The sequence below is a fragment of the Carettochelys insculpta genome, chromosome 3, assembly GCF_033958435.1.
Source record: "Carettochelys insculpta isolate YL-2023 chromosome 3, ASM3395843v1, whole genome shotgun sequence".
NCBI lineage: Eukaryota > Metazoa > Chordata > Testudines > Carettochelyidae > Carettochelys > Carettochelys insculpta.
Genome location: NC_134139.1, coordinates 19,174,375 through 19,187,278, shown reverse-complemented (window position 1 = coordinate 19,187,278; position 12,904 = coordinate 19,174,375). Strand labels below are relative to the sequence as shown.

The following is a 12,904-nucleotide window of genomic DNA, read 5'->3' as shown; positions in this document are numbered from 1 at the left end:
GCAGCCTGACAGTCTTTGTTACTTGCACTTATACTCTGCTTTTATTTAAGGAGTTCTAAATTGCTGTAATTTACACAGTGAGGAACTTGGAAGGAGAATATAATGCAGATGGTCAAAAATTACCAAAACTAAGTTTTTGACTATGGTACTAAGAATAATAAATTTTGGATTTTTTTCTTTTTGGGGGAAATCTCACCTCTTTGATAAAAAACTGAACATATTTCTGTTTTTCAACAAAAAGCCAACATGCTCTGCAGAGGGGAAAATCCCCAAATACTGACTTGGCCAGGTCTTATAAGAGGGTACAAGATGAAACAGAATGGAGACTACTTTACCTTAAGCTCAGGAGTAGGGGTACTTTTGGAGTACTTTTCCCACCTTTGCTAAGGAGTGAGAAGAAAGAGTATGTTCCATTATCTTTGGTCTCCATAGACCTAGATGTACCTGATGCAACCAAGCATACAACTTTGTGCATCACTTCCGAATCTGGCCCTATTTAAAAAGAGCTTATCTTACATGGCTGATTACCAAGCCTAACCGTTCTGGGGCAGCGCACGTAGCACTTCACCCCACCAGGTTAAGCCTCTTACTAGCTTATACAGGTGCTTCATGAAGCTCCTTAAAAACTGGTCATCAAGCAAGAAGAGAGGAGCTTCAGGCTCAAGATGTACATAATCAGTGCAGACCCCTCCAGCAATTCTCTGTTGTTGACGCTGTTAAAAGGTGAATCGAGTAGACAACTATTAAATTTAGCCAATTAATTTTGTCTCGTTCTTGTCCACAAATTCTTTGCTGTGATATCATGACTTCTGGAACAACAGATGTCCACCAACCCCTCCCCTCTCACCAGAGCCGCTGGAGCAGCCACTGGACCCACTGCTGCAGCTAAAGGACCTGCCGTGGCTGAGACTGCTGGAGCGGCTGGAGGAGCAACTGGCGCAGCTGGGACTGCAACTGGAGTTGCCACATACTCCTCCCACCAGGGGTGGGAGAAGCACAGGGTGGCTCCATTGGCGGCAGCCCCAGCCACTCCTGTGGCTCTTCTAGCAGCTCCGACAGCTCCTCTGTGTTGCTCTGGTGGCTCCAGTTGCTCTGGCGGTCCCAACTGCAGCAGCAGCTCTTCTGCCAGTGGCAGCTTCAGCAGCTCTGGTGAGTCACCTGCATTCATTGGAGGGAGGGGGGAAGGCTGGGAGGGTGCTAAGGCAAATACAAGTAAGCCCTCAGATTTAAAGGACTTTTGGCATTAATGGACAGCTCTCTCCCCCATCGAGAGCCTGTCACATCGAGGGTTTGCTGTAGTTGATTGCATATTCATAATTTCTTTTTTCAGTCTTCCCCCCACTTCTTAAAAGATTTGGATTTTTGCCAAAATCCATAAAATAATGTGTTTCAACATCTTCTGAGGAATTGAAATATCTTGACTTTGTGATGGTTTCCACACACACGTATTACAATGCCAAGAGGTGAGAAAAAATCTGCAACAAAATAAGACAGGGCCTACGGGAGATGGAGTTCTAGTAAAAATTATCTAGTTGGGTCTACTGAATAGGTTTTGTCTTTAACCAAAATGCTTTTAGATGTTATGTCATGTGCTGCTAAAGGCAGATATTATACGTCAGGTAGTTTGGACAGTATGTTGTTTTAATCAGAAGACAGAGGAATTTCCTTTGTGGCCCAAATGATAGAAGCCTGAAAAAAGATGGGATTACAGAAAATAATAATGGCCTATTAGCTTGGTAGGGTATAGGCAGAGAACATAGGAACAGCCAAACTGGGTCAGATTAAAGGTCCATCAAGCTCAGTATTTTGTCTTCCAACTGTGGCCAATGCCAGATGCCCCAGAGGTAACAAACTGCACAGGTAATCAAGTGATCCACCAGCCTGTCACCCATTTCCAGATTCTGACCCAGAGGCTAAGGACACCATTCCTGCACATCCCAATTAAAAGCCACTGATGGAGCTGTCCTCCACGAGTTTATCTGGCACTTTTTTTGAAGCTGGTTAAAGTCTTCACAACATCATCTGGCAAGTATGGTAACTGTGCATTGTGTGAAGAAATACTTCTTTTTGTTTTAAACCTGCTATCTAATTAATATCATTTGGTGACCCCCTGGTTCTTTTGTTCTGGGAACAAATAAATAACTTTTCCTTGTTTACTTTCTCCACACCAGAGCTGTCTGTGTGAAAAAAGCAGTGATCAGCTGAGGAATCCACTCACATCAACTGACTAGAACTCCTGCACTTTTCATTTCTGATCTAGCACTAGCAAAAAGAAAAAACAAAACCCAGTCAATAGCATGTTTTCCTCTGCAGGAACAACAACATACAGATCAGAAACAACAATAATATACAAGGGAAATTTGTGATTCAATTCAAGAGCTTTAATCTGGTGTATAGAGCTCTGCCTAAGCAAGACATATTCCACAGATTTATAACTGTTAACATGAAAAAAATGGCAGTTTTGGAGGACACCAGCAAGTAGGCTGCAAGAAGAGCAGCTTCCACTGAACCTGGTAAAGCCATTTTCAGCCACGTTCATCATCAAGTGGAATAATTCTTTGGGTGGAGATCAGGTCAAAAGTAACAATTTTCTGGACACTTAAAGTGGTCAAGCTTTTTCCATCTTGCCAGGCTATCTCTGCACAAACTGTGTAATGGCTGTGATGACAATAAACTAATTTACACACAGCTATTTGAATCCTGTTTCTCTCTCTCTCTCTCTCTCTTCCTGAACTTTCTACTCAGGTACGTATTCTTTGTTGAGAGCATGTCGATGCATCATCAAGATAATTTTCCTTTGGTCAGATGAAACTCTGATTCTCAACCTGTGAGGGAAGACGGGGTTCATGGTGCCATCCTTTTAGTTAGAGATGCCTTCCTCATCCATGAATCCTGGCCACTTGTCACCAGGAAGTTCTACAGATTTTTATTGCACTGTGTGCAGTAAAATTAAGCAAAAGAGAAAACATGTTTAGAGAAAAAGAAAGTCTCTGAGTCCATATAACTCTGGCATGCTGCCAAATGCCATAAGAGGTAGGATATTTGCAATGCAAACATCAGCTGTGCAGGATCAAGTGAGGAAGGGTTAAACTGTACTGTTTCCTTTGACTATTTCCAACCAATCCTTCTGAAGAGGAGGAGAACAAAAGATTTCTGGTTTCAGTCAGACTTCTCCATTTTTTATGCCGTCAGCAGGTGCTTTCATGACCTGTGACTACGACCTCTTATCCAAAAATCTACCATGCATACGGGACTGAAGAGTGACCAAAGATTTGAAATGAGGCTGGCTTTAACTGTACAGGTTAAAAGTAGTTAGCTTGCAAAGTAACTAGAAATATATGTCAAATATATTGAAGTAACAAGACATGATTGGGCAGTGCCATTTGTGTAAAAAAGACGAGCCAGGATTCAGCTGGTTCCCCACCTACCAACCCCAGCCAATCCCACGGCTAGGGCTGCTGAGGTGCTGGTACTCAGAACTGGCAAGTACTGGCACAAAAAAAGCACTGTGACTGGGTATTTTTAATGTTAGAATAATACCATCAGAAAGGAAAACATCCTGCCATGAGATGTGCTCCTTAAAATCTGATCATAAATTTAATCTCACCAAAAAATTGAAAAAAACTCGTGCTAATCAGTTCTTTCTGCCAAATAAAATAATTACTAAAAACTTTATTTTACTTATTTGTATATTTTCCATTTTTTAAAAACAAGTATCAGAGTTATTAGTTAAGAGTCAAATTTAGACATGGCCATGGGGAAAACTTACTTTTCACAGTAGAGACAGCAAATCCCAGTATTCTATTTTGTGTCTATTCTGTCATTTTCTGTTCAGAAAATTCTTGCAAATGTAGTTAAAATATTAAGATGTCTGCACAGATGATGGAGTTTACCTGAGCAAATCCCTGGCTCATTTGTATTTTAGATCATGGTAATTTGTTTTTTAAAAGGTGTTCTAAGTCCTAGAATTTACCTCTTGGCACTATTAAAATGCTGTTTATAATCCTCTAATAGGCTTAAACAATGACTTCAATAGTTTAAATTGTCATTAAACGTCTTTTGGGATTATAATTTTATAGCGCTTTTTTTTTTTTGCCTGATTACATGATGAGCATGTAGACATCAAATACTCATCGCAGAACCAAATTACAATTACATTGCATAATCCCCAAAATCAAATGAAGTTTTGAATTCCAGTGTTTCAAATTCTCATGGATTTAAAGGATATAGAGTGTTCATGACAAGATTCAAGAGGTGATGAAAAAGGAGAAAGGAGGAACTGATGGGATGAAGGATGAAGAAAAGATTGGAGCTAATAGTATGTTAGTGTTAAAGTAGAAATAATGTCTTCCTTTGCCACAATTTAAATTTATCTGGTTCTTGCTGTTTTACAATTGGTCCCGCTATCATTTTTCCAGAGTGATTTCTCAATCTGCAAACCTCACTTGAGGCCATTTATTTCAATGAGGAGTTTGGTTTAAAAACTAATGTCAAGATTTAACCCCTCCACATTAACAGAAACTGGGCCCACAAACTTGTGTCACAGATTGAATCATTTAATAAAAAAAAAAAAGCCTTGGTGCTGACCTTTAGCTATAATTCTATGATGTTTTCACAGACCATCAGGATTGAGACAAAACCCTGACAGCCCATCGCAAGAAATCGTGCAAACCTCAGCCTTCTTTTCGTTGAAACTTTTACAGTCTTAGGGTCCCCTGCTGTTGGGATATGTTCCACATACTTACTTTGCCATAATGCCTCAGCTTTTGGGTGACATGCAGCTTCTCGGAGTGTTTTACAGTTTTATAGCAGATTTTATGTAAAGTGTGATGTATGAGAGATAACTTCGCTCACATAGGTAAATTACAAGGGTCGCAGATATGTTTTGCCTAACTAGCAGCAAAACTGGCCAGCTGTTCCAGTGTTGGATTTTCATAAAATGCAAGTACTAATGTCAGAGCAGCACTGGCTAAAAGTATTTAGTTTTAAACTGCCAGTGTGGTCACTATTTTTAATAGCATTTTAACTAGCAGTGGCCTAATTTCCTCTATGCTAAAAATAATAGCAGCAGCCAATCTGGATTAATTTATCCCCCTGAGTGTCCCTGAATGTACAATCTACAAATGGAGAAGACAGCACTCATGTGGCCTTTGGACATACAACAAATCTATTCTGCTGCATTACTGAAAATAATTTGCTGAATGACATTTCTCAGGGAATCCCGAACCCATGTGATATTCCAGGAGTTAAAGCCTTGATCTGGGTTTTTCTTCAAGTTTCTTATGTTTATGTGGAAAAAGAGAATTGAAGGGCAGATGGTAGAAAAGGAGGTTCCTGTCTATACACTGAAGACATTTTTAATGTAATAACTGCATAGATTAGGTTTAATTTTATCTATATGCCGTATGCAGATTGTGTTAGTTCTACGTTTCTTTTAAATCATTCCAATCACTAATAACTAGCTTGGGAGACTCAGCAATTACTGTCTGTATCACTTGATTCCCCATCATTGATGTATATTAATGTAAATAAATGGAGAGAAAGGTTTTACCTTTGAAAAAAGGTCTTCGTGAAAACAGACCAATTAGAAATTGCCACCGGACAATTAGAATGCTGGGGTTTTTTATGTTGCTACCAATGGACGTGTTTAGGACTTCTATGGCATTTTTCATCTATAAATCTTAAAGAATAAGTATCCTTACCCCCATATTACAGACGGGGAAATTAAGACACAGAGACGTAAAATGGTTTGCTGAACATCAGTACCAAGACTGAGGACAGAACCAAGATTTGATTCCCAGTCCAGGTCTTCAAGAACAACAAGAAGTCCTGTGGCACCTTACAGACTAACAGATATTTTGGAGCATAAGCTTCCATGGGCAAAGACCCACTTTGTCAGATGCATCTTATGCTCCAAAATATCTGTTAGTCTATAAGGTGCCACAGGACTTCTTGTTGTTCTCGAAGATACAGACTAACACGGCTACCTCTCTGATATTAATCCAGGTCTGTAGCCACTGGAAAATACTGCTTATTTCACTTGTTCCACTTCTGTGTTATTAAAGCAATTTCATTAGTGGAGAAAAGGAATTTTAAAATAATTAGAGATTGCACGTTAACATCGCCATAAAAAAGGAAAAGCTAATGCTAATGTAAAAATTCAGAAACCACGGTTTCTTCTGCCACCACCTCCCAGTGTGGGTGCGTGGGGTGTGCTCTCAGTCTCTCCCATATACTGCGCCTTTGTCTGTCAGTTCTCCAACACAATGATAAAGATCCAGATGAGGCAGTGCCTGCTATGGGACTTATGGGCAGTGCTGGCTTCTGGGAAAATAGCATATTGGGTAAACTTGTATTGGGCACCCCAGACCTCTGCCAGCTTCCCTCCCACACTGACCCTGGCCCCCACAACTTCCCAGGCTCCCCACTGAACTCTCACCTCCAGGACGCTCTGCTTCCCCCATACTTATATTATATCAGAAGAGATTTGGGAGCTCAACGCCAGCAGAAATGAAGTACTGGCTGGGTGGCTGGTGCTGGCTGGGCACCAGGCTCTGAAGACCGTGCTGCCATTGGCAGCAGTGCAAAAGCAAGGGTGGTGGTCTATATGGTGGACTGCCACTCAGTTCTGCACTACTGCTGGGACTTGTGGTACCTGCCACTCGGCTCCAGGCAGGGTCCCCACTGGCACACAAGGGTAGCACCTTGCTAGAGTACCTGGTCATTCCCCAGGGATGTCATTTCAGATTTTGTGGGGGATGTGACTGTAATCTGAAAATTCTCATTTTCCCCCAAATAACAATTTAGAAATTAGCTGACAAGAGCACTGCATCCAGACCCACCAATGTGGGGGAGGGATGCAAAGGGGGCAGCAGCCCTGGGGCTTGATGACTTAAAAGTATCTGAGTCTCCCAGCCACCACTACAGTGGCAACAGCAGTAGCCAGAGCCCTGGGCCCTTTAGATCACTGCTGGAGCCCTGGGCAGCACTGAAGGAATGGCTGGGGGAGGCTAGATCCAATCACACCCTTTCTGCCCAAGTCCTTGCCTCTTCTAGGGGCCCGGAGGCATGCCCACCCATCTTGTCCAGGGCCCAACATAGTAATCCACCCTGACTATATCTAATGCCTATATAAAGAAAGAAGAATATACATATACTGCTTAAAGACCTATTTTAAGTTTGTATGTAAGTTTAGAACAATCAGGACATAATAGAGCAAGATCTTCCCAATCCCCAGCCTTGAGGTATTAGCTCTGGAGCTTTTAACACAGTTATCAGAAACACAAGTTTGATAGTTCATTCGCTATGTTCAGGAGAGAGAAATAAACATTAATAAACATGCTTAATTTCTCTAATACACACAGACTGCATTATTGCCATTAACTTCATTTTTGTCAATTGTTTTTCCCTTCACCAAAAATATATTTACTTAATTTTAACATATGTGATTAAGATTTTCTCTCTTTTATTAAGAAAAGGAATTTATTTTTTGAATTATATTGTTATTTACATTTATGGATCCCAATTATGTATGTAGTCTCTAACATTTGACTCTGTCTTTACTATTAGTATCAAATTTGGAACCCACACTTTTATTTTCATGTAATTTTTAAGTTATTTCATGGATCAAAATAAGTGACCTTCACTTACACAATGGCTAAAGTTATGTGCTTAGCTTTTTTTTAAACTGGCATTGCTAAGGTGAGTACACGATAAATTTACATTCTAGAAGGATAGTGTTATTAAGTAATGAATGGCAAAGCACAATATGCTAATAAAAGTAAGAAGTAAAATGATAATTACTCTAGCCAGGACATGTAAGGCACATTAGAACTCTCACTCACTGACTAGTACTAAGCAGAGGAGAAATAAAATCATGAAATGCAGAAGTCAAACCAAACAGTACTGTAACCCTGAATGAACTATGCAAGAATAAAATAACAGAAAATAAATGTGCTTTGTGCATTTCAACAGGAAGTACCGTACCAAGAAGTAACCCCAACAACATGTGTGAGAGGGAATGCCTGTGTGTAGGGGTGAGTGTGCCAGCCTGCTGTCTCTTTAAGAGGAGTATTTAAGGAGCCTAACAGTCAGCGCTGGCAGCATTCACACCAGACCCAGGGGCACCAGGACATGGACCACTGTAGCTCAGCAGAGACTGGGTACATGGGAGGGGGAAGAGGTACCCTCTGACACCCCCTCACTGCCACCTCCTCCCCCTGCACAGTGGACAGGAGGAAGTCTCCAGCTCCTGAGAAGCTTGGCCAGGGGTGTATCCATAGGATGGTGGAGAGGAGGCAGGAGCACTGGTGGCTGCAGCTTCAAAGAAGTTACCTAACTGGTCCAGCAGCTCAGTCCATCTGCCCTCTCCAGATGCTGCCACACCGGCCTCTAAGTCTTACTGGATGTCAGCAGATTGGGTGAGTGTGAGGTCCCAGCACAGAACCCTCCTGAGCAAGGTACCCGTGGCAATGGCTCAACCCTCTCATCCCCGTGGCTTGTTACAGGCTGGGTCCTACATCCCCTTCTAAGTCAGCTTCTGCAGCATGAGTGTCAGGTGGGACTCTGTCTCCTTATGGACCATACTGAGGTAACTGAATTTGTTGTCTGCACTACCCAAATGTTGAATTCAAGGGGCTGAGGCAGGCAAGGTAAGAAAGGGATTTTTTATCTACCCTGGATGCTGTGCATATGGACAATTCAAAATACAGTGCAAGGTCAAGCAGTTGGATCATCTTCAACAGCTCTGCCCCTTTCCCTTGAGGCTTGGCTCCAGGTCTAACAAGGCGTGACACTTTTCCCTCTCCCCTGGCTGCAGGTTCAAGTGGTCCTGTAGATGCCAGTGTGGCTTGTGGTGCATCTGGTCTTACACACTGAACCTGCATTATGATGGCAAAGCCTTTGGATTCTTGCCTTCTAAAAGGAGTATTTTCTTTGGTATGGATTCCGATTTCTACTTTATTCTAACAGGCCCAAGCTTGTAGGCTGCACTGTTTCTGAAACAGTTTTCAGAAAGTTTAATTTCTTTCTCAGAGAGACTATAATCAGTGATGCTTGGGCTGCAGCATGTTCAATGGCTGTGTGTTAGTAACCAGTAATCTGTGGACCATCAGTGTCTCCTGATATTTCAGGCTAGACTGGTAAGACAGGTGTCCTTAAATGAAAGAGGGAAGAAGGGCCTTACTGCCCCTCTCACATTCCTTAGACTTGATCAAGACTAGAAAACAAAGTCAACCTAAGATACAAAACTCCAGCTACAAGAATTGCAAACCTGGAGTTAATGTACCATAGGTTGAATTTGTGGTGTGCTGGTGAGGAGTACTGGGGTCAGTGGGGGTTCCCTCAGTGTTCAATTTAGTGGGATCCTGCAAGGCACATTAAATCAAATCCTCGAAGATCGACCGCAAAAATGTTGATCTTCACCTTTGCATAAGAAAGCCCTTAGTAATGAACTTGTTTCATTTGTCCGTCAGATGACGATGTACAGCAGCACCAAGATAAGTGTAATATTCAGCTGAGGCATGAAATGTTTTTTTGCTCTAGAGCACCAAAACTTTGTAGACAGCAATATCACTAAGGCTCATTGCTTTTGATACTTCCTAGTGGCTCTGTGTATTAACTGTCCCCATCATTTCATCTGTCTCTTCAAGGAAACGAACAAGAGACATGCAAGTTTGAGATCTTTCCCTGGGAAGTTCTCTTAGGAGAGAACTGAATGAGTATTTTACTACAATCTGCAAGGAGAGTCCAATGAACTGGAGTGCCAATGGCTTTGGCATGCACTTTTAAAGAGGATGATGTGCCAAACAGTCATTACATGCCCAGAAGTCCTCTAAGCAGGACTGGGCTGTTATAATTCCAAATTTTTCCCAGTTCAGACTTGTGCCTGGAAACTCAGTATCAAATCTTTGGTGTCAGATAAGGACTCATTCACACATTACTAACCTCAGTCAAAACAACCTCCAAAATCACGCAATTTGTAGGCATCATCATCTGAAGGCATCTACCATTGAATGCCAAATTTACAGATAGGCATAATCAGAAAAATAAGAAACGAGTGTGTGAGCCTTCCACAATGCTGGTATCCTTCCAGGACCCTGGCATCTGACAATGTTTGAAATGGTGGAAAAATCTGTTCCTCCAAATATCTGCAATTGCTACTGGACTGGAATAACTATATTCTCAGGTTTCTTCCTATTGTCTCTCACATGGCATGCAGAAGCAGTGAGTCATACAGCTCTCTACAGCCTTAGTCCAGTTACAGTCATCTTTTTCAAGAATGTAAACATACTGCACTGTCTTCTTTCTGCACACATGGTTGGTCACCCATACCAATGCAAATGTTCCCTAGTGCTTTCACTGGTGGGAGGATTGGCCAAAGCTGTATACAGAGTGTAGAAAGACACCTCCTTACCATGTAACAGCAACAAAGGGTCCCGTGGCACCTTATAGACTAACAGAAAAGTTTTGAGCATGAGCTTTCGTGAGCACAGACTCGTGAGTCTGTGCTCACGAAAGCTCATGCTCAAAACTTTTCTGTTAGTCTACAAGGTGCCACGGGACCCTTTGTTGCTGTTGCAGATCCAGACTAACATGGCTACCCCTCCGATACTTGACTCCTTACCATGTATGACCATGTTACGGTACTTTGTACTCTTAGTCTCCACTTTACCACAGCACATGCTTCAGAGAGCCTAAAATGTCTGGTGCTCTGAGCAACCTTGTCAGGCATTTTTTGTGTTGGAGAATGGCCCATAATCCACCTGGAGAAGATTTGACTTGGCTATAACAATGAACAACTGACAGTAGCTGGAACCCTCAGGAGTGTGCTACTTCACAGTTTTGCGAGATGAATCAGGCAAGCCTCAAGCCAGCACAACGGTTTGGATAAGGTGGTTCTTCATTAAGCTTTTGTGTAATCACAACACAACTAACTCTGGTTTGGCCACGCCTCCACAAGGATGGTGGATTTTAAAGTAGATGTCATTTCAGAGCCATGCTGGAGAAAGAGCACTACCTGTATTGCACTGTTCCTGGAGATTACGGTCTTCACTCTACAGAATGAGAAGGTTACTTCATTCACATTGCTCCAGAATGTTTATGTCACCAACCAGTGGCAGTATGGTTGTTACAGTAGGTACCCTGCAGAAAAGCCATTGCTTTATATCTGCAATGCACCATTCACACCCATTGCCCAAGTTTGGAAAGCACTTAGCACGTTGTCAGTGCTTCTGGAAATAAATATTGATAATATAAATAATAAATATTTCTTAGAGCATCTCAACTAGATGGCACTTCAAGCAGGAAGAGTGAGGGCTGGTCTGAGTTTGATTATTGCACTTTGTTGAGGATTGTAATTGTTTTCCATTGTAATTGCAACATTTCCAGAGTATTGTCCCAATCTTGGACTGCAGGAAATGAAACAGCAGCCATTGCAGCAGTCAGCTGGCACAGAGATGTCACGCTGGTCTGAGGATCAGAATGCTATGAGGCTTAAGGGCTATGATTGGGTGTATGAACTGGCGAATTTGCAGAATAATTTAATATCAGTTGCCTGCAACCTTGTAGGTCATTAAGTCGCATAGAGCCTGCAAGATTCTCATTGCTTCTGGTGATAAAACAGCCCTACAGTGGGGGTAAAGCATTTACACTGCAAACCAAAAGGGACTTCAACCTTCTGAAAGGCCACCCTGGAGTGGCCTAAGGTTCTTTTGAGTTAGGGAGAGCCTGGAGCCACTGGACAAGTCAGTCTGGACCCTGCCAGTATGGGGAAATTAACCAGGAGGCACCTAACAACTTATCTAGGTTTGGGCAAGCATGATCAGGCATGAAGGTTCATTTACAGCAATCTAGAATAGTGTAGGATGACAGAATTCCCTGCCAGGTACAATCTTGTTGGACCTGCAACATCTCATTGTTTGGCACAGTGAGGAAAGTAGAGATGACAAGAATTTTCATTTCCATTCATGGAATTTACTAATTTGGCAGAACCCCACTGTAGCTGAGTGAGTTGTCTGGCTTTTTATTTTACTACAACCCAATAACAGGCATGGAAGAGAGTGGATCATTGATTCAATGTGAGATCAAAAGTGGGAATGTGCTTTAATATCATATACCTTTGTTTTGGCCTCACTCTTCAATTATGCAAAGGGGCTGCTGGAGGATTTCAGGCTCTGGGCTTCAATGCCAAGTCAATGAACACTTGGCAATATTTCATCATATGGAAGTCATAATTTGACCCCAAGAAAGGGTGGTACTGGAAATGTCTGTCTGCCAGGGAGCAACGGTGAAGGTTTGACAGACTTTGTGTATCATAAACGAAAGGCGTAGCCTAAAGTTTAGCTCAATGCACCTGCCTGGAGTTTTGATTTCTAATCACAGAAGTAAATAGTTGCTGTGGAAACAAATAACTGTACATCTTTCTTTCCTCCTTTGTTATATTAAATACTGTGATAACTTACACTCAGAGACTGAGAAAGTCTCATACAAATTAAAAATGATGCTCCTACATCACAGCTAATCCACTCCAACCTCTCTCTGATAGGAATTTGGTAATCTCTCACACATACCTAAATAAAAGCTTTGGGTGCCTCCCCCCACTTCTTCAACTGATTCTCTGAGGTTCTCCAGAGCACAGAACAATGGGCCAAACCCTCCTCTCCTCTACAAAACAGCAATTCATACTGAAGTCAACAGGATCTGCAGACACGTGAACAAGGCCAGGATTGGGCTAATAAGTGCCTTTTCTGTGCTGGTACATGCTGGAACTGAGTACCGGCACCTCAGCAGCCCCAGCCATGGCATTGGCTGGGGGTAGGGGGAAGGGACGGGGAGCTGGCTGAGTACCAGCACTGGGTCTAATGTTATTACTGTAAGATCTATCACACTTTCTGCTGACCTCCTG

At 42.1% G+C, this 12,904-nt stretch overlaps 1 protein-coding gene across 2 annotated transcripts in view; it reads right to left on the bottom strand.

The window, feature by feature from the left end:
* The window catches only part of MEIS1 (Meis homeobox 1), a 147,625-nt gene that overhangs the window by 51,075 nt on the left and 83,646 nt on the right, over window positions 1–12,904 (bottom strand). The gene's annotated exons all lie outside the window — the stretch shown is intronic.